This window comes from Hypanus sabinus, chromosome 4, assembly GCF_030144855.1.
Source record: "Hypanus sabinus isolate sHypSab1 chromosome 4, sHypSab1.hap1, whole genome shotgun sequence".
Classification (NCBI taxonomy): domain Eukaryota; kingdom Metazoa; phylum Chordata; class Chondrichthyes; order Myliobatiformes; family Dasyatidae; genus Hypanus; species Hypanus sabinus.
In genome coordinates, this window is record NC_082709.1 from 55,471,810 (window position 1) to 55,493,153 (window position 21,344).

The window sequence follows — 21,344 nt, forward strand, 5'->3', positions numbered from 1 at the left end:
AGCTAATTACGAATATTATTTGTGCTTCTTGTAAAAAAACACTTTGATGCTGTGGCACATAAACACAAGAGATCCTGCAGATGCTGGAAATCCAGAGCAACACACACAAAACTCAACGGGTCAGGCAGTATCTTCGAAGAGGTCTGATGATGGGGTTATGCCCCTCCGTTGATGCTGCCTGACCTGCTGAGTTCCTCCTGCATTTTGAGTGTGTTGATGCTGTGGCATTCTAGTCACTTGACCATGACTTCAAAACATCAGCTTTTCATTGGACCTTACATACCACCCTAAAGCAGGGGTCCCCAACACTTTTTTATGCCATGGACCAATACCATTAGGCAAGGGGTCCGTGGACCCCAGGTTGGTAACCCCTGCCCTAACGAATGAACTTTCTAATCTGTGTGACTCAAATTCAAATTCGAAAGGTGAGGAGTCATCAATTCAACAAACAATCCTAACAAAATAATTCTTATACACAACACACACAAATGTGCAAGTGACACACATCACACACATACCACACAGACCCCACATAAGCACACATATACCTGCAGTAACGCACAGCATACCGTGCACAACTTTCACACATGTGCTAAGCACACACACATTTGAGCACAAGTGTGCATGCACAAACATACACTCACGTGCACGTACGTATATGTGCACGCATCTTAATTCTAGAGATGTTGCTTCAGTTCGTTAGTGATGTAAAGGAGCACAGGGGTGAAGGAGCCAGTGTTGCACTGCACAGGAGACCAAAGCTACTCTGCTATGTTTCTGAACACCTCCTGTGCCAGCACTGAGTATGAATTAGGTCAGGTTCTGGTGCAGATGGAGCTGCAGATTTCAGGCAGCATATGACGATTCTATACACCTCAGCAGGAGTCAAAGCCCAGAATCTCCTCCCACACAGTCTAATGGTTGCTTCAAGCATGACAGGATGAGTTATATAACACTTCTTTCAGCATTATATGTAGTTAAGAAAATCATTGGGAAATGTGAAGCATGCAGCAAATGAGTTTCCTGAATTCCAAATGCCCTGCAGGGTGAGCCGGGTTGTGTAAAATGAGCTCCCTGCCTCTGCATTGTACGATATTGTGACTATGTCCACAGTCGTTGAGGTGGCAACGCATGTCAACTGCGGGAAATACTGGTTCAGCCTCGCCCTAGTGAATGGGCAGTCACTCCACAGTCAACAGCTGCCCCACGAGTGAGTGCCAGGTCTGTCCGCAGGCCCTGTGCTGGCAGAGTGATACCACCACATTCTTCCCCCTTGTCCCCTTCCTTTCTCAGTGACAGGGAGGAGCCACTGGGTGTCTAAACATATTTCAGATAGAAGCAAGTCGAGTGTGATGTTCTGCTAAGCAGTTGTCAATTGTGAGTCCTCAGGTGGCTGTAGAGGCTGATCGGGGATCCACATATTCTGGTATGGTGTGCGCAAACATAAATGGTGGCTGTGGTTAGTGGTTGGGTCTCTGGTTGTTCAGTCTCTCCTTTCACAGCTGCCGCTTGTTCGCTGTGGCACAGCAGAGGTCATTCTCACGTAGCGCAACTCCTTCTTGAGCAGACTTCCTCCAGGTGTATTTAATGAGTTCAATGTCTTCCCATGTGATGTTGAATTTCTTCAGGATAGCGCATTTCAAATAGTGCTGCTCCCCAGATTTGCTCTATTAACTGCAGGAAATAGAGGGTGGGGGTTGGAATCAGCCGATCTCAGCTCTACGGAAAACGATTCAGTGGAGCTCCCATCACTGATTGTAACTTCTATGTTCAGACCACTATGCACCGGGAGCCCTGGCCCCTGCGTAGCCCAGACCTTGCTGTCTATTGGGCAAGTACCACATGACTGGTGCCAACACATAGGATTCATGAACCCACATCACTTTATTTTCTCTCACTAGCATGGCCACCTTTTCCTTTAGTGCGCTATGGCTGCCATGGGAACAGCCCATGGAAAGCACTAACTTGCTTCCTACTGGCATAGTGCTGCATTCACCCTGTAACCAGGAGCTTTCAATGAATTACACAGGGTGCAATTTCACAGGATACCTGGAAGCATGGTGCACCGTGAGACTTCACAGAGACAAAAGACCAGGCAAATGGATGGATGGTGACAGGTGAAATAGAGAAAAATGAGAAATGGTTGATGTTACACTTTGGAAGGACAAATGAAAAGGGACCTAAAGTAAGTCCTTTGTGCATAGTTTGTTGAAACCGGCAGGGCAGACAGATAAAAAAAGTGACGACATAAACGAATGGGATACAGGACTTCAGAAATAATAAATAGAGGGATGGAACAAAAGATCACATGGATGATAAAAAATGATGCGTTATGGTGGAGGAAAGGGTTAGATTGAACTTCGAGTGCTTTAAGAAGTTGACATAACATCTTGAGCTGAATGGACTGGACTGTGCTGTAATGTTCTGGTTTAAGTCAATGGGAACCTTCACAAGGTACTATTCCAGCCACAGTTGGAGTGTTGCATCCAGCTCTGGCCAAAACGCATCTTCCAGGAACTTGTAAAGGCATTGAGGAAGTGATCTACCAAAATGATTCCAGAAATGAGGAACTTTGGCTTCACGGATGGACAAGAAGAGCTGGGGCTGCTCTCCTTGGAATCAGATTGCAAAGAGATCTGATGAAATGATTCAAAATAAATGTATTATCAAAGTATATACAGTATACGTCACCATGCACAACTCTGAGATTTATTTTCTTGTGGGCATACTCAGTAAATTGTAGAAACATAATCGAATCAATGGAAGACTGAAAGAACACATCCAACAAAGCGATCAAACAGCCAAGGTGCAAAAGACAACAAACTGTGCAAATACAGGAGAAAAAATACTTCTTTATAAACCAAAGTTTTATTTGCTACAGTGCTTGCCTACTGTTTCTGAAGTTAAGATAAGCAGTACGAGTATGCTCAAAGGTAGCTTCTGTCCCACTGTTATACAGCTACTGAATGGTCTCCAGAATGAAAAGGTACCCTGGACTGAATTTCATTTTCTTATTTCCTGATTATCTAAGTCCATTGGTATCTACCTCACTATCGACCATCATCTATTTGGAGGAATAAACAGTTGATGTTTTGAGGCACGACCCTTCGTCATCTCAGCCCAAAACATCAACAGTTTATTCCTCTCCTTAGATGCTGCCTGAGCTACTGAGTTCCTCCAGGAGTTTAGGTGTGTTGCTCTGGATTTCCAGCATCTGCAGAATCTCAATATCAACCATTCTGCATTTGTGACTGCCTGAAACCATGGATACAAACCACAAGAAACAAACCTCCTTTCTCTCCATCTAGGGTAAAGTTAAAGTCAGAAGTCCCACTGTGCAAAAATTAGTGAAGAAATGGTTAATGTGTCTGTTGAGAATCCATTTCCCTGCTCCTGTAATGGAAGCATTAACATTTAAAATAATCAGGCCAGGAGAAGATAAAGGAATTGTTCACAGGCACGTTAAGCATTTATGCACTAATTGTCACAGAATGTACATCCAAGGCTACAAAATATATGTTGTTTAGACTGGTAAATTAAGTATTTCTTTCCTGTAAAACAATAGCTGATTGAGTTTGGCCCGACAACATTGCACTGGCCAAAAGCCACATCTTTAAGGCTTGTAACACAGTTGGATAGGCAGTTACGTGGCCTGAAGAGTGTCACGCTTAATGTTAGACTAGGGCACAATAATTATTTCTATTTTTTTTCTTAATTGCCTACACCTGGAGTCTATTAATGTGTGAAAGCTCAAGTGTTAAGCCTGGATATTAATTGTGCACGAGAATGCAAAGACACCTTTCCTCAGTTTGAGCAGTTAAACAGTTAGCACCAGGAGCTGCAGGGGAGGAGAGAATTTTCAGGTAGGTTCCCTGCACCGTGCGTATAAACTGAGAGCTCAAATAAGTCAACAAAGTGCTGCATTTAGGTGGACTGGGCAATTTGACACATCCAGTAGCTGAAAGATTATCTGGAAATATGATCTGGAGACAGATTCTACCCATCATCATCAATCAGTTATGCTCAATGCTGTATGTCTATGTGACACTCTTTAAATAGGTTCCTCAGCAAGTAACTTTATTGACTTTCCAAAATCCAGTTCTCAATCTTCTGTTTCATGTCATCTTTAGGGAACGAACCACAAACTGCAGCTAAGTTACAGCCTCCAGAGGATGAATGGCCTACCTCTCTTTATTTTCTTTACCCTGAAATCGAGGCTGCCTAAGGAAGTGCAGCATTAACCATTGTTCTACCTACTCTCTCAGAAGGACGTATGAACAACACATATCCCACAATTATAAAGAAACATTACATAAATGCAAATATTTCTCTTTTTTCAGTGTAGCTTGACTTCATCAGGGAACAATCAAGCGATTATATCCATTGACAAATAATGTTATTTTTGAAATCATATTTATCTCCAGGGATTGGTCTCAAGGACCACTTTGAAGCAAATGAAGAACATGTGGAAAATTAATTCTTATTTAACACTTGAGAAGCTAAATAGCCTGGATCATTGAGGGAAATGGTGGCATGCACACACTCAACCACAGGCACTTCCCACAAGAGTGCCAGCAGGTTCAGGATTCCTGCATGCACGTGCGTGTACCTAGATGTCCCAAATGTCCTGCTAGCTACTTCTCCGGGAATAAACAACTGTGCTCTGGGGGCAGTGTCTGTAGTTGCAACGATTTCCCAGCTCCCGTGTTTGGGACTCTACCTGAAATATATGCAAATGGATAGACCATGGCAAAAGCATCTCTGTTGAACCTTGTGGGAAGGATTGGCTATAGCGGCTATGTGGGACGCTTGTCAGCATTTTACATTTATATCATTGTCTTAATTTACTTTAATGCTTTGAAGAGTTTTAAATATTTTCACGTTTTTGCGTTTTGTTTTTTAACTTTTAAAAATGTTTAGTTTATTTTAAATCTCTTGGATAATCAGAACATTGCAATAGTATTGGAATGCATTTGAAGATTCCCAATGGCAGAACCATTCTACATTGTTTTGAGAGCTGGTTAAGCAGGGACATGCTTTGTTCTATATTTGGGTTGCAGCATTTTTGCAGGCAAGGCCTAATTTACATTCCCCCTACCACTCATGAGTCTAATTATCATAGCTAAATTATCTAGACAATCCTGAAGAACGACAACATGCAGTTAGGAGTTGGTCAGAAATTGGACCTAATACCATAATTGGGCAGAGGAGAGATCAAGGAAGAGGATAGAGGAAGCCCCATAGATACATTGGTGAATTGGTTTATTATTGTCACATGTACAGAGAAAAGCTTTGTTTTGCATGCTATCCATTAGGACCATTTCACCACATCCATGCGCTGAGGTAATACAAAGGAAAAATAATAACCAATGCAGAACAAAGTGCTAACATTACAGAGAAAATGCAGTATTAGGTAGACAATATGGTGCAGGGTCATAACGAGGTAGACTGTGAGGTCAAGAGGCCATCTTTTCATACCGGAGACCATTCAATAGCTGTCAAAAGCTACCTTTGAGCATACTCGTACTGCTTATCTTAGCTTCAGAAACACTAGGTGAGCACTGTAGCAAATAAAACTTTATAAAGAAGTACAGGAATAGTGGCAATTTCTAAATAGATGAAATGACACATGAGGCACCCCAGTGATAAGGACTGGCACTGATGTCATCCCTGTTGCCTATCCACGGATTTGGAAGCCAGGAAAGTAATATCACTGTTAACGTCTTATCACAATTAGCAACACAGCCCTAGAAAAACAGAGAAGTGAGACAGAGAGGTAGAAAATGAAATTCTTTATTCATATTTAGGACACGGAGGGAAAACAATGGCATCAGCCTGACAATGTGGAATTTTTTCCTGTTCACAAAAACTAAGATAAATTCAATCCAGCTACTGTAAATCATGATAGGTCTCATTAATCACTATCTACTTAGGATTCAATATCCTTCAGGACTGAGGATGATTTGCTCCCACTATAGTTTTGTGGGTTCAGAGTGTCTCGCGTGGAGACATCAGACTTTTTCTTCTGTTCATGGAATGGGTTGCTTGCGATGGCACCAGACATCCCTTAAACAGAGCTCCCCTGTGCTCCTGATGCATGGACTTGAGGTTCCCGGTATTATTCTTAATGCCTCTTCTCAACTTTGAGTGGTCATGGGCCAAAGGTTCGCAGGAATTAGTGGAAAAGGAGCACTCCTTCGGGGAAAGCTTGAGCACATCCTTGAATCTTTTCCTCTGACCACTTGGTAATCTTCTCCTGCGACAGAGCTCAGTGTGAGTGCCTGTTTCAGGAGACTGGCGCTGGCTGGGTACGCGGACAATATACCCAATGCCAGACTCCTGAAACAAAGTTCAAAGTAAACTTAAAAATTATTATCAAATTACACATATGTCAACATATACTGTGTTGGCTCATGGCCTAGTGGGCAAGGCATCAGACTAGTAACCTGTAGGTCATTGGTTCGAGCCTCAGCTGCGGCAACGTGTTTGTGTCCTTGAGCAAGGCACTTAACAACACATTGCTCTGCGACGTCACCAGTGCCAAGCTGCATGGGTCCTAGTGCCCTTCTCTTGGACAACATCGGTGGCGTGGAGAGGAGAAGGTCTGCAGCTTGGGCGACTGCTGGTCTCCCATACCACCCTGCCCAGGTCTGCGCCCTGGAAACTCCAGGTGCAGATCCATGGTCTCTGGAGACTGACGGATGCCACCACCAATATATACTACTCTGAGATTCATTTTCTTGCAGTATAACAGAGAAATACAATAGAATTAGTGGAAAAACTACACACCAAGACTGACCAACAACCAATGTGCAAAAGAAGGCAGAAGTGCAAATGAAAAAATAAATAAACAGTTATCTAAATAAATAGATTAATAGATGGATAGATAGATACTTGTTAGTATGAACAGGAGGTGCTGCCTCGAGAAGGCAACCTCCATCAACAGATAACCCCACCATCTGGGCCATGCCATCTTCTCACAGCTACCATCTGGCCGGAGGTGCAGGAACCTGAAGTCTCAAACCACCATGTTCATGAATAGCACTTTCTTCCATTCGATTCTTGTACCAAACCCTAATCATTTTAGCAATACTATGTTCATTTTAATCATTTTGCACCACAATGGCCTGTCTTGTTTCCTTGTAAAAATGGTGTATAATTTATGTTTTTCTTGTTTTATATAATGCCATGTGCCTGTGATACTGCTAGTATGTTTTTCCTTTCACCCACGTATGCGTGCAGTTGTGCATATGACAATAAACTGAATTAACTTTGAAGGCTATTATTCAGTAATTAGACGGAAAGAATGACAGAGCTACTCAGCATGAAAATAGGCCCTTTAGCCCAACTTTTTGTAATGACTAAATTGCTGTACTGATATAGTCCCTTTTGCCTGCATGTGGACCATTTCCCTCCAAAAATTTCCCAACTGTCCACATTCTCTTTAAATGCAGTAGTTACTTCTACCACTTCCTCTGGCAGTTGCAAGTTTTCACTATCCAGTGTGTGGAAAAAATTGTTTCTCAGGTCCTTTTTAAAAGTTGGACTGCGCCCAATCAGTGAATGGGAGCACAAGAAGAGGGGCAATTTCACTTAGGTTCACAGTTGAAGATTTAAAAAGGCAGTGCTTCACAGCAGTTTTTGGAGTTGGATGATGCCCCATCAGTGAATGGGATTAATTTGAAAGAGTGAATAAAAATAAGGCAGGGGCAAGTGGAGTGGCCATTGTGTGAGTGAGCCACTGACAAAGTAGCTTTGGCTCATTACGCTTGGATGAGGTGAGTCTCTGGTACATTTCTTCATCTTCTTTATTCTTCATTCTTCATTCTTCATCTTTTGGGGCAGAGTTAGTGCAGTGAGAATGGCTCCAGGAGCAGTGTATATTTCTGTGTGTGAGATATGGGAATTCTTGGAGACCTCCAGCCTCCCAGATAACCACATCTGCACCAGGTGCACCAATCTGCAGCTCCTCGGAGATCATGTTCAGGAAGTGGAGCTACAACCCAATGACCTTCAGCTCAAACGGGAGAATGAGGAAGTGATAGATAGGAGCTGCAGGGACGTCGTCAACACTAGGCTGCAGGAGGCAGGTATCTGGGTGACAGTCAGGTGAAGGAAGGGAGATGGGCAGCCAGGGCAGAGTGTCCCTCTGGCCGTTCCCCTCAATAATAAGTACATGGTTTTGGATACTGTTGAGGGAGACAGCCTACTGGGGGAAGCTGCGGTGACCAGGTCTCTGGCACTGAGTCTGGTGCTGTGGCTAGAAGAGCAGAGAGATGAAGAGGACTGCAGTAGTGACAGGAGATTGCATAGTCAGAGGAATAGAGACAAGATTCTGTGGATGTAATAGAGACACCTAGATAGTATGCTGCCTCCCAGGTGCCGGGGTCAGGGATGTCTCAGATTGGGTCCATGGCATTTTACAGGGGGAGGGTGCAGCCAGAAATCTTGGTACATATTGGCAGAAGTGACATAAGTAGGGAAGCTGAGGAGGTCTTAGGGAAAGATTTTAGTGAGCTAGATAGAAAGCTGGACCTCCAGGGTAGTAAATTCTGGATCTCTGCCTGTGCCATGCACCAGAGGATGATCAGGCAGATGAACATGTGGCTGAGGTACAGGTGCAGGAGGCAGTGCTTCAAATTTCTGGACCATTGGGATCTCTTCTGGAGAAGGTATGACAAAAGGGATGGGCTACACCTGAACCCAGAGGACCAGTGCCCCTGCAGTCAGATTTCCTAGAGCTGATGAGGAGAGTTTGAACTACCTTGGCAGAGGGTTGGGAATTGAAGTGATAGGGTTGAGTTTGGGGTAGTTGGCTTACAAATAGAGGCACTACATAGTGAGATTGCTAGCAAGAACAGGCAGATGACAGGGCAACATTGCAGTCAATCGGTTGAGTTGCAATGTAAAATGAAGACAAAATCGACAAGGGTGATGAATACAGGGACTGAAGGACCATTATATCTGAATGCATGCAGTATACGGAATATTGAGGATAAATTTGTAGCACAGTTACAGATTGGCATCACTAAATAGTCTAGTGTAGATTTTTTTCTGTGTTGTTTTCATGTAGTTCAGTGTAGTTTTTGTACTGTTTCATGTAGCACCATGGTCCTGAAAAACATTGTCTCATTTTTACTTTGTACTTTACCAGCAGTCATGGTTGAGATGACAATAAAAATTGACTTAACTTGGGAAAGAAGATATTGCTGCAAACTTAACATGGAAGGATACACATTGTATCAGAAGGACAGGCAGGAAGTCAGAGGGGGCAGGGTGGCTCTGTTGATAAAAAATGAAGTCAGACCATTGGAAAGAAGGTGCAGAATCATTGTGGGTAGGGCTAAGAAACTACAAGGGTAAAAAGACCCTGAGTTACATATGAACACTAGAGAAGGTGTTCTCTACAAATTACAATGGGAGATAGAAAATGAATGTCAAAGGAGCAATGTTACAATAATCAGGAGATTTCAATATACAAACAGATTGGGAAAATCAGGTTGGTGCTGAACCCCAACAGGGGAATTCTGTAGAATGCCTACAAGATGGCTTTTTAAAGCAGCTCATAGTTGATCAGCTATTCTGGATTGGATGTTGCACAATGAACTGGAATTGATTAAAGAGCTTAGGATAAAGGAGCCCTTAGGGGCCAGTGATCATAAAATGATAGAATACAACCTGAAATTTAAGAAGGAGAAGTTTAAGTCAGATATATCAGGATAATAGTGGAGAAAAGGGTATTACAAAGTCATGAAAGAGGAGCTGGCCAAAATTGAATAAAAGGGTACACTGGCAGGGATGACAACAGAGCAGCAATGGCTGGAGTTTCTTGGAACAATGTGAAAGGTACAAGCTAGATATATCTCAAACAAGAAGAACTATTCAAAAGACAGGATGATGGAACCACGGCTGACAAGAGAAGTCAAAGCCAACATAATTGCCAAAGAGAAGGTGTGTAATAGAGCAAATTTTAGTGGGAAGTTAGAGGATTGAGAAGCTTTTAAAAACCAACAGAAAACAACTAAAAAAGTCATAAAGAAGAAAATAATGAAATACAAAGGTAAGTTAGTCAATAATATTAAGCAAAAGTTTCTTCAGATATATAAAATGTGAAAAAGAAGTGACAGTAGATATCAGACTGCTGGAAAATGATGCTGGAGAGGTAGTAACGGGGGGACAACGAAATGTCAAATGAACTGAATAAGTATTTTTATCAGTCTTCATGGTGGAAGATATTAGCAGTTCGAGAGTGTCAGGGAGCAAAAGTGAATGAAGTTACCATTACTAGGGAGAAGGTTCTTGGGAAACTGAAAGGTCTGAAGGTAGGTAAGTCACCTGGACCAGATGGTCTATACTCTAGGGTTCTGAATGAGCTGACTAACGAGATTGTGGAGGCATTAGGAATGATCTTTCAAGAACCATCAATTCTGCCATGATCCCAGAGGACTGGAAAATTACAAATGTCACACCACTTTTCAAGAAGGGTGAGAGGCAGTAGAAATGAAATTATTGGCCAGTTAGTCTGACTTCAGTGATTGGAAAGATATTGGAGCATTTGTAAAGGATGTGGTTGTGGGGTACTTGGAGCACATGATAAATCGGCTGAAGTCAGCATGGTTGCTTGACAAATTTGTTAAAATTCTTTGAAGAAATAACAGACATGCAGACAAAGTAAAATTGGTGGATGTTGTGTACTTGGATTTTCTTTGGCATTTGGCAAGGTGCAACACATGAAGCTACTTAACAAGTTAAGAGCCCTTGGTATTCCAGGACAGATACTAGCATGGATAGAACATTGGCTGATGGGCAGGAGGCAAAGAGTAAGAATAAAGGGATCTGGTTGGCTGCCGATGACTAGTAATGTTCCACAGAGGTCTGTGTTGAGACCACTTCTTTTTACATTATGTGTCAATGATTTGGATGATGGACTTGATGGCTTTGTGGACAAGTTTGCAGATGATATGAAATAGATGGAGGGAAGTTAGTATTGAGGAACCTGGGAAACTAAAGAAGGACTTAGACAACTTGGAAAAATGGGCAAAAAAGTGGCAGATGGAATACAGTGTTGGGAAATAAAAGCATAGACTATTTCCTAAATGGAGAGAAAGTTCAAAAATCTGAGGTGCAAAGAGTCTTGGAAGTCCTCTTGCAGGATTCCCTAAATGTTAATTTACAGGTTGAGTCAGTGATGAGGACGGCAAATGCAGTGTTAAGGTTCATTTCAAGCGCATTAGAATATAAAAGCAAGGATGTATTGTTGAGGCTTTATAAGGCACTGGTGAGGCCTCACTTGGAGTGTTGTGAGCAGTTTCAGGCTCCTTACCTGAGAAAAGATGTGCTAGCATGGAGAGGGTTCAAAGGAGGATCAGGAAAATGATTCTGGGATTCAAGGGCTTATCATCTCAGGAGCACTTGATGGCTCTGGGCCTGTACTCACTGGAATTGAGCAGAATGGGAGAGGGGAATCTCATTGCACCCAATTGTATATTGAAAGGCCTCAATAGCGTGGATGTGGAGAGGATGTTTCCTGTGGCGAGGGAGTCTAAGACCAGAGAACACAACCTCAGAATAAAGGGCGTCCATTGAGAATGGACATGAGGAGGAACTTCTTTAGCCAGAGAGTAGCGAACCTGTGGAATTCATTGCCACAGGCAGCTGTGGAGGTCAAGTCATAGGCATATTTAAGGCTCAGGATAATAGATTCTTGATTAGTCAGAGTATGAAGGGACGGGGAGAAGACAGGCAATTGGGCTGAGAGGGAAATTAATCAGCCATGTTGAAATGGTGCAGCAGGCTTGATGGGCCAAATGGCCTAATTCTGCTCCTATCGTTATGGTTTTATGGTCTAAATCATTCCCCTCTCACTTTAAATCTTTGCTCTTTAGTTTTGGACTCCCCTACCCTGTTAGAAAAAACATTGGCTTTTCACCTTATCTGTGTCCCTCATGATTTTATAAGCCTCTAAATTTTTCCCTCAGCCTCCTACATCCCAAGGAAAAAATGCTGCTGTCTATCCAGCTCCCTTTTACCCAAATCCTCCAGTCCTGGTGACATACCAGTAAATCTCATTTGCACCCCTCTGGTTTAATGATCTTAAGGGAAGTTAGCAGAATGTCATAGTTTATTGAGAGAGGAATTGAATGCAACAGTATGGAGATTAAGCAAGTTTATATGGCATCTCTGAAACTACATCTGGAGCATTCAGAATAGCATTGATGTCCTTATTTAAGGATCTTAGTGTGTTGGAGGCAGTTCAGAGAAGGGTTTACTCGGCTGAGAGCTAGAATAGAAATGCTGTCTTATCAGGAAAGAACATGGAGAATAGAACAGAACAGGGCCTTTGGAACATAATATTGTGTCAACCTTTTCACCTACTTTAAAAACGATGTAACCCTTCCTTCCTACATAGCTGTTTACTTTTCTCTACCATCCGTCTAAGAGTCTCTTAAATGTCCCTAATATAATTGCCTCTACCATCAACCTTGGCAGGGCATTCCACCACACTTTGTGTATATAAATAAATAAATAAACAAATAGATAAATAGATACCTCTGACACCCTTCCCCCATACTTTTCTCCAATCACCTGAAAATATGCCCCTTGTAATAGCCGTTTCAGGCCATTAAATCTCTTGCTGTCCACTCAATCTATGCCTCTTATCATCTTGTACACTTTGATCAGGTCACCTCTCGTCCTCTTTCGCTCCAAAGAAAACAGCCCCAGTTCTCTCAACATACCCTCGTTGGAATGCTCTCTATTCTAGGAAGCATCCTGGTAAATGACCAAAGGATGGGCTTGTTTCCAGCTTAAACGAGTGAGGGGGGCATTACTGAAACCTAAAGGATCCTCAAAAGTTTTGACAGCTTGGATGTAGAGAAGATATTTTCTATTGTGAAAGAATTAAGATGGAGGTGATCATTTTTCCACTTGAGGGTAGCGAGTCTCTCTCAAAGGGCAAAGGAAACAAAGTTTGTGAACATTGTTAAGGCAGAGGTAGACTGAGTCGTAGGATCATAGAACACTACAGAAATGGACCCTTCAGCCCATCCAGTCCATGCTGAACTGCTGTTCTGCCTAGTCCCATGGACTTGTACCTGGACAGTAGCCCTTCATATCTTTCCTATCCATGTACTTATCCAACTTTCTCAAATCAAACATGCATCCACCAGTTTCAGTGGCAGCTCGTTACACACTCATACCATCTTCTGAGTGAACAGGTTCCCTCTCAGATTGATTTTTGATGCATATATAGAGAGTGAAAGGTTATCAGACGTGGCAGGAACAAGGAGGTGTGGATGCAATGAGATCAGTAACTAACATTAAATGATGGCACAGGCTCGAGGGGCCAAATGGCCGCCTCCTGCTCCCAGTTTGTAGGTACATGTGTTCAATGAATGTCCTCCAAAGGAAAAGGGAGGAGAGCAAAGGCTAGAAATAGTGTATTGAATGGAAGGGTTAACTTAGTACAGGCAAGAATATTGGATGCTGTGAGGAGAAAAATACAACTGCTTGAACTGAGAACGTAAAGAATATTGTCACTTTGGACAGGGGACAAACAATTGAATAAGTAGGGCTGTCCAGCAAAATGATCCTCAACTCTACACTCCTTCTCGCCAAGGTGAAGATTACCAGCAGCTGAGCAACCTTATGGACAAAGTACTGTGTGTCCAAGTGCTGCTGCCTTCGAGGTCCACTGTCCAGCATGCTACCGTGTTTCTTTTTCTCACACAGAGGCCAGTTGTGAAGAACTGAGTACTGTCACATTAGCACTGAGATACTAAGCACTGGTGATCATACTGCTTGCTGCCCACACCTATCATACCTGGGGATTCCGACTTCTGGTCATGACTCCCTCCCCCATCCCATTCGGCTTGCATCCTCTGCTTTCATTGTCTCTAACAGCCAATTGCTTCTCAGTGCGCAGTGATCATGTCTGTCAAGTTGCAATTAAACTTCAGAACCAGGGTTTGTAAAGCAGGAGCTGACAAATACAAGTAAGAGCACACAAAAACAATCTTACTTGCTTCTATTTTGTCCAAGAGCCTGGCAGCCATATACAATGAATGACTTGTTTCTCTGTTCACTCCCACTCAGTGTAAATGAGGCCTTCATGCGCATTAAATGGGCAACATCTGATGAACTAATATCTCCACAAGAACCATTTCCTTTTAATTTAATTTTCTGCAATTCAGTTCAGCTGTCAGGCTCAAGTCAATTATTTTCATGGCTCTGTTGTACGGCTGGAACTTCATTTCATTTTAATTAAACCTGCAAGATCTGACAAGCCTGTTGATACCAGAGGCAAAACTATTTATTTCATTTCCAGTCAATGCAATCAACTTAATCAGGAAAAAAAAAGTTGCAGAGTAGGAGGAGTTTGAAAACTATCAGATATTTTCTGACCCTTCTGACCCAGTGAACTTCTGGAATAAATGAATCATTTGAGGAAAAGGGTGAGGGTGATGTGGGGAGAGGGACTATGAGCTGTACAGGGAACAAACTTGGGAGAGTAGCTAGTAGGAGTTAATAACGTGGGAAAATCACGTGATAATTGGGTGTTGAGAAAAAGTGTAGATCAGGTATTACAGGAGTAGAGTTAAGGAGTCTCCAAACTCAGTGAATTAGATATTGTGAGCTTGATCTGAAACTTCAAGTAATGTCAGAGAGCTGTGGTTGGAAACTGGTTTGAATAAATCCAACACTGCATTACGCATACAAAAATTAAACTTGAAAGAATTCAGCAGGTCAAGCACGTCTCTGAAGGCAAAGGATGTTTTGGGTCAACACCCTGCACTGTGACTCGGGGAGGAAGAGAATAAATGGGTAATACATAGAATTGCAGGTGAAGTCTGGGACAGGTGTAGGTGGGTGATGGGTGGAAGCAGATGAAGAGGGGGGTGATGAGTGAATAGAAACAGGTAGGGAGGGAAAGGGCGTGAGGGAAAAGGTGATCAAATGGGGGAAAAATGGGTGTTTTGGAAATGGGGGAAACCCCAGAGGGAATAATAAACACATGAGATTCTGCAGATGTTGGAAATCCAGAGCAACACACACAAAGTGTTGGAGGATCTCAAATAGGTGGGTGAGTGGGGAAAGGAGGTGAAGTGAGAAGCTGGGAGGTGAGAAATGGAAAAGATAAAGAGCTAAAGAAGAAGGAGGCATACAATGAGAAGTTTCTGTCTGCAGATGGATCACTTCACGCATAAATGCACTGAGGAAGGAAAAAGGAAATAAAATCAGAATACAATGTTATAGAGAAGTACAGAGGAGTTCGACAAATTAAGTGCAAGGACATCAACAAGGTAGAAGCTCAAGAGTTCAACTTCCAGCTTATAAAAGACCTGTTCAAGAGTCTGAATATGACAAGATGGAAGCTGTCCAGGGGTCTAGTGGTACATGTTCTAAGGCTTTTGTACCTTCTGCCCAGCAGGAGCGGGAAGATGAGAAAATAACCAGGGTGGAATAGGCCCTTGAATATGATGGCTGCTTTCCCAAGACAGCAGGAAATGTAGACAGAATCAATAGAGTTTGTGCAAAGGACTGGGCTCTGTTCACAGTTCTCTGTAATTTCTTGTGTTCTTGGGCACAGCAGTTGTTATATCAAGCTGTGATGCATCTGGATAGGATACTTTCTTTGGTGCATCTGTAAAACTCGGTGAGAGTCATCAAGGACATGCGAAATCTACTTAGTCTTCTGAGGAAGTAGAAGCGTTGGTGTGCCTTCTTGGCTATACTGTTCATGTGGTTTGAGCAGGGCACATTGCTGGTGATATTGCTTGTACATGGATCTCAACCATCTCCAGCTCAGCAACACTGACACTGTACACTCCACTGTGCCTCCCGAAGTCAATGACCAGCTCAGTTGTTCTGCTGGCATCGAGGGAAAGGATTATCCCGCCCCACTATTTAACTGGGCTCCCAGTCTCCTTCCTGTACTCTGTCCGGTCATTGCTCGAGATCCGGCCCACCAAGGTGGCGTCATCTGCGGACCGGCAGACCGAGCTGGTGCAGAGGTTCGCCACACAGACGTGAGTGCATAGGAAATAGAGTAAGAGACTGAGGACGCAGCCTTGTGGGGTATCAGCACTGAGGATAGTCACAGAGGAGCTGTTGGTTCTTATCCTTACTGATGTGGTGTTTTGACCAAGAGGTCAAGGACCCATTTGCAGAGGGACTGCTCAGACCCTCAGTCTAGAAGTTGGTGAGTATTTTGCCAGCTACCATTCAGTCCACGAGGGTGATCAAACTGCCTGTCCCACACCTATACGATGTCTCTTTTGCCTCTTAAACTGTCCCAACAGAGTCTACAGTCAGCTCAAGGCGAAGAAAATCTTCTTCCATCTGGTCACACTGTGGCCTGCAGGAATAAACACAAAATTCAACAGTTTCATAAAATCACTCACTCAAGTCAGGGTTTCTCACGTTTCCAGCAGTTTCCTTCTCTCTGTTCTCATGTGTTCATTGCAGACTTGTTTCATCACCTCTCCCCTACGCACTTTCACTGCTCCCTTTCAGTCGGGTGCTGTGGACAGACGGATATGCAGGGAGGCTGCAGACAGCAGAAGGCATGAGTGCCAAACACAAGTTAGGGATACCCGCTGCTGTGAGCTGGATGAATACAGATACCGAGGATGGTTGTGGACCCAGATAAGATTACAGAGGCAGCAAAAGTAAACCCAGAGAAGGACTAAAAGCAAGACTGAGAATTGGAACACAGCCCAGGAGATAGGCAGTTTCCCTGAATCCACTGACGGTTTTAGTCCGTCTGCTTTCTGTGGTAAAAGGTACCTGGCAATTCAGATAAGAAAGGTTCTGTTAAGAGCCTCTACTATTTTGCTGCCAAACAACAATACTTTGAACAATTAGTGGCCTGTATTAGACATATACATCTCTAAAAGGATACAAAATATCAGTGTCAGCAATGGCCATTATAGTTCATGAGCTTACTAGGCAAACCTCATGACACAAAAAAATGTCTACACATTGATATCTAATATATCCTTCCTCCCAGGTGTCCAAATATCCCAAGGATGATGTATGGTTCTCCTTAAGTCCTGCAGTCTTAAGTCACATCAGCAATACTCCAGAATGTCAATTATCTCTGACTCAGTGCTGTATGCCATGATTCAATTATGAATGAGATGAGAGGCTTAGTCTAACGACCTGTCCTGCATTACGTCATCATCTAGCTGGCTTTAAAATCCATTGTATTTATGAGAAAAAAATGTTAGGAACAGACATGATTTCAGATCTAAATTAAAGAGGGAAGATTTGTTGCTGGGCAATATAAAATCATACAGCCGGTTGTCGGGAATTCTTTCAATGCAAACTGATTACCTGAGCATTATAGTTATGGAGGGTTTTATTCTTTATACTGCTTCGAGATAATCTTTCCTTCACCAACACTCCCCAAGAGGTCTTCTTAACCATTACATTGATTTTTTGAAAGCCTTAATAGAATATAAAACTTTAAGATAGCTTTAATAAAATAAGGTCATTGAGCATAACAAATTAGTAATAGAACTCTATTAATTAATCAGCAAGTATGTGCATTTATGTAATACATTAAGCAATAAAAAACGTTGCAACATTATTCACAGTAAATTGGGGATAATTAATTTTTATTCAAATGATAGCAAGGCCAGAATTTCATTGCCAATAAATGGAGTAACTTGCTGAGGTGTTTCAAAGGACAGGTGAGAGTCAACCACATTACTTTGGGTCTGCAGGCCTAAGTGAGTAAATACTGTGAAGTTGCAATCCTAAACCACATTACCAAAGCAGATGGATTTTTTGCACCAATCCAGTCAGTTCATGGTCACCATTTTTAATTCCAGCTTTTTTAAATTACTTGGATTTGAAGTCATTGCTGCTTTGGTGGATCTGATCTCACGTCTCCATCTCTGTAGTACAGGCTCCAGTATTTTGAACAGGGTGCTACAGCAGAAAGAAGACAGCAGCGAGCTGCCCCCTTGAGCCACTGGAGTCCAGGTGAGTGAAGGTACTCCTATCATGAGTGGCAGTTTTCATGTGACTGAGTGGTTTTACTCAAGGGGGTGGCTACATATCAACCTCACTGCTCTGGGTATGGGTCACACTATCTTCCCCAAAGGAGATTAGTGCACTGACACAAGAAAATCTGCAGATGCTGCAAATCCAAAACAGCACACACAAAATCCTGGAGGAACTCAGCAGGCCAGGCAGCATCTATGATAATTAGTAAACAGTTGACGTTTCAGGTCGAGAGAAGACCCTTTCCTTTCCAGTTGTGAAGAAGGGTCTTGGCCCGAAACTGTTTACTCTTTTCCATAGATGCTGCCTGACCTGCTGAGTTCCTCTGGCGTTTTGTTAGTGCACTGAGTATGCTTTTATGATTATCCATAGTCATCATTACTTCAACTAGATTCTCACTTGAGGTTTATATAAATTAATTCAACTTAAAGCCTACTGTAGCTGTGGTGGAATTTGGATTTATGTGTGTGAATCATTAATTGAGGCCATAGGGTTCCTGCTCCTGAAAGAAGGGATGAATCACCATAAACTACCTCTTGGAAAATACCCACCTGAAGATCAACGTGGCTATAAATACACATGATGTTAGGCTACTATAAAATGGGCATAGGAAATAAGCAGCTAGATTCAAATCATTTAATTGAATAGCTTCTGATTATACATCCAATTCTACAGTGAGACCTGTAAAGTACGTGGCCTGTCTATGTCGCAGGGTGTTGCTATTCTTAGTTTCTATAGTGAAACAGATCTGAAGGCACCAGACCTCGTGGAGAGTGCCTAAAGCAGTGAAATGAGTAACGCACATAAAACACTGGAGGAACTTGGAAGCTAATAAACAGTTGACGCTTCGGGCTGAGGCCCTTCATCAGGACTGGAAAGGAAAGAAGAAGTTGCCAGACTAAGAAGGGAGGGTGAGGAGCACAAGCTACATGATAATAGACGAATCCAGGTGGGTGGGGAGGAGGTAGAAGTAAGAAGCTGGGAGGTGAAAAGTGGACAAGGCAAAGGGCCAGAGAAGAAGGAATCCAATAGGAGAAAAGAGTAGATCATGGGAGAAAGGAAAGGAGGAGGGGTGCCAGGAGGAGGTGATAGGCAGGTGAGGAGAAAAGGTAAGAGGCCAGAATCGGGAAATGAAGAAGAGGGAAGGGTGACGGAAAGCAATTACCAGAAGTTGGCGAAATCGATGTTCATGTCATTGGGTTGGAAGCTACCTAGATGGAATGTGAGATGCTACTCTTCCAACCTGAGAGTGGCCTCATTATTGCATGGACCGACATTTCAGAACAGGAATGGGGAATGTTTTGGATTTCCAGCATGTGCAGGACTTCTTGTGTTAATGAAATGAGTGTCCAATTTGGCCATTCTCAGTGGAAAAAGAGCAGCTGCGAACCGTCTGAGCACAAGGGTTCCCTCTGACTGGAACATGGAAAACCACACAACCCACCACTTTAGTGTCCTGAAGACTGGTACAATTTTTGGTTCACATTAATCAGCTGAACAAAAGCCATTATGCTAAATGCATCAATTTGCTCTTAAAACTGAAAAGAATGAAACAACCAGTATAGTATGGAATCAGTCAAAGCTTCAGTGGTCACAGTACATTTAGTCCTTTGAAGAACAGGTAATCATTTAAAATAGGATTAAGTTGTAAGTTTGAAAAAAAATTGTAAGTTTATGCATCATCATATTTAGAGTGAAGCAACAGTCTTGTGTGTTTGCCTAGCTGAGAGAAATGAATACATTATGATGTGAGCCAGTGATTTATTTTATGATTCTGATCCTTTTCAGCCTTGCCTTTGCCTGGACATGGAATGTTACACTATCCTTTGAAAGCTGAACTTGATGATTAGTGGATAGGCCATTACTTGTTAGAGTGTCTATGGGCCATTTCCTACTTTGGACCCAATCACACCCAGCTGAGTTAAGAACATTAGGCTTGATGTAACAAGAGAATCACATTATGCCCTCTCCTTCATCTAATTTATGGATAATTGACATTGTCAACAACTGTCCTCTGGTCATTTAATGGCCAGAGAGAGATTAGAATTTCCAGGAAGATGAAGCCCCACAACCTTTGCACACTGGGAGCAGTCAGGCAAAGTATGACACACATCAATCTGACATTGCAATATACATTGTACAATGATAATTACAACTATTCAACACACAATATTCTTGTGGTCTCAGCAGCAGATGGCTCAGTATTCCTTAGAGTATTTGATTATCTGACTTGCCTCTTACCTTTATTTCCATTTCTACTATCACTACTAGAGATTTATAGAGCTCTATTTCTCAAAGCACAGAACTGTGCTCCAACATCATTTGGCCGAATGACTTGCCGAATTTCTGTAATTTCATAATTAATGTTTAGATTAAATAAAGAGGAATAAACCAGAACATTGATACAGAACAAGCCTCACTCCCCCTCTCTCTGAGAAGCAGTCAATTTTCAATAGTTTCAATAGGTGCATTTAATGTTAGAGAAATGTATACAATATACATCCTGAATTTCTTTGAATCTTTGCAGACATCCACAAAACCAGAGGAGTGCCCCAAAGAATGAATGACAGTTAAAACATAAGAATGCCAAAATCCACCCCAATTCCCCCTCCCACGCACAAGCAACAGCAAGGTGATGACCCCACCCCACTCCCCCCAGCAAAAAAAGCATCAGCGCCCTCCACTAAGCACTCAAGCATGCAACAAAGCATTATTGAAGACACAGACTTGCAGTACCCAAAAACCACACATTCACCTGATAATTCGACATACCACAGGCACTCTCTCCCTAATAAGGGAAAAAGAGGTGTCCCCGTTTCACAGCGAGAGGGGAGACATAACGAAGAACTCGCTAACTTACAATGTTAAAGGCCTGTTGCGTCGCTTTTTACAAGCTCTGCACCCAGAGAGTCGACACCAAATAAGCGCTGCTCTCCGGGCACACAACCCCCAGCGGCTAAGCCCCTGCTCCCGATGTTCCGTGTTCTCCCGCGACACTTCAGTCAGGGGCTCCGGCCTAGAATCAGCATGCCCCCAGAGCCACGAAATCCTGGAACCCTGAAGATGCGCTCGTCTTCCAGGCCGCATCCTTGGGATATCAAACAGTGGCTGGTCGTGAGGCGCTGACAGCGGGTCCCATTCCTGCAAGGAACCAAAGTCAAAGTGCAACTCCGGGTCAGGATTTTTGAAAGACCATCTCCCCCACCCTGAAAAAGGAATAAGATATCAAAGATAGATATAAAGCTGTTTCTGAAGACACAAGCAAAGGAGTTGCCACGTTGCGCCATCTTAATTTTGCCCCCACCTCTCTCTGCCCTTACACCCACAGTATG

The 21,344-nt window shown here is 42.8% G+C and overlaps 1 long non-coding RNA gene across 4 annotated transcripts in view; it reads right to left on the reverse strand.

Annotated features, from left to right (window-relative positions):
• Positions 1–20,691: 20,691 nt before the first annotated feature.
• Positions 20,692–21,344, reverse strand: part of LOC132392270 (uncharacterized) — a 36,386-nt gene continuing 35,733 nt past the window's right edge. For all 4 annotated transcript variants that reach the window (XR_009511474.1, XR_009511475.1, XR_009511473.1 and 1 more), the window contains exon 5: positions 20,692–21,153. This is a non-coding gene — a long non-coding RNA (uncharacterized LOC132392270). The remainder of the gene's footprint in view (positions 21,154–21,344) is intronic.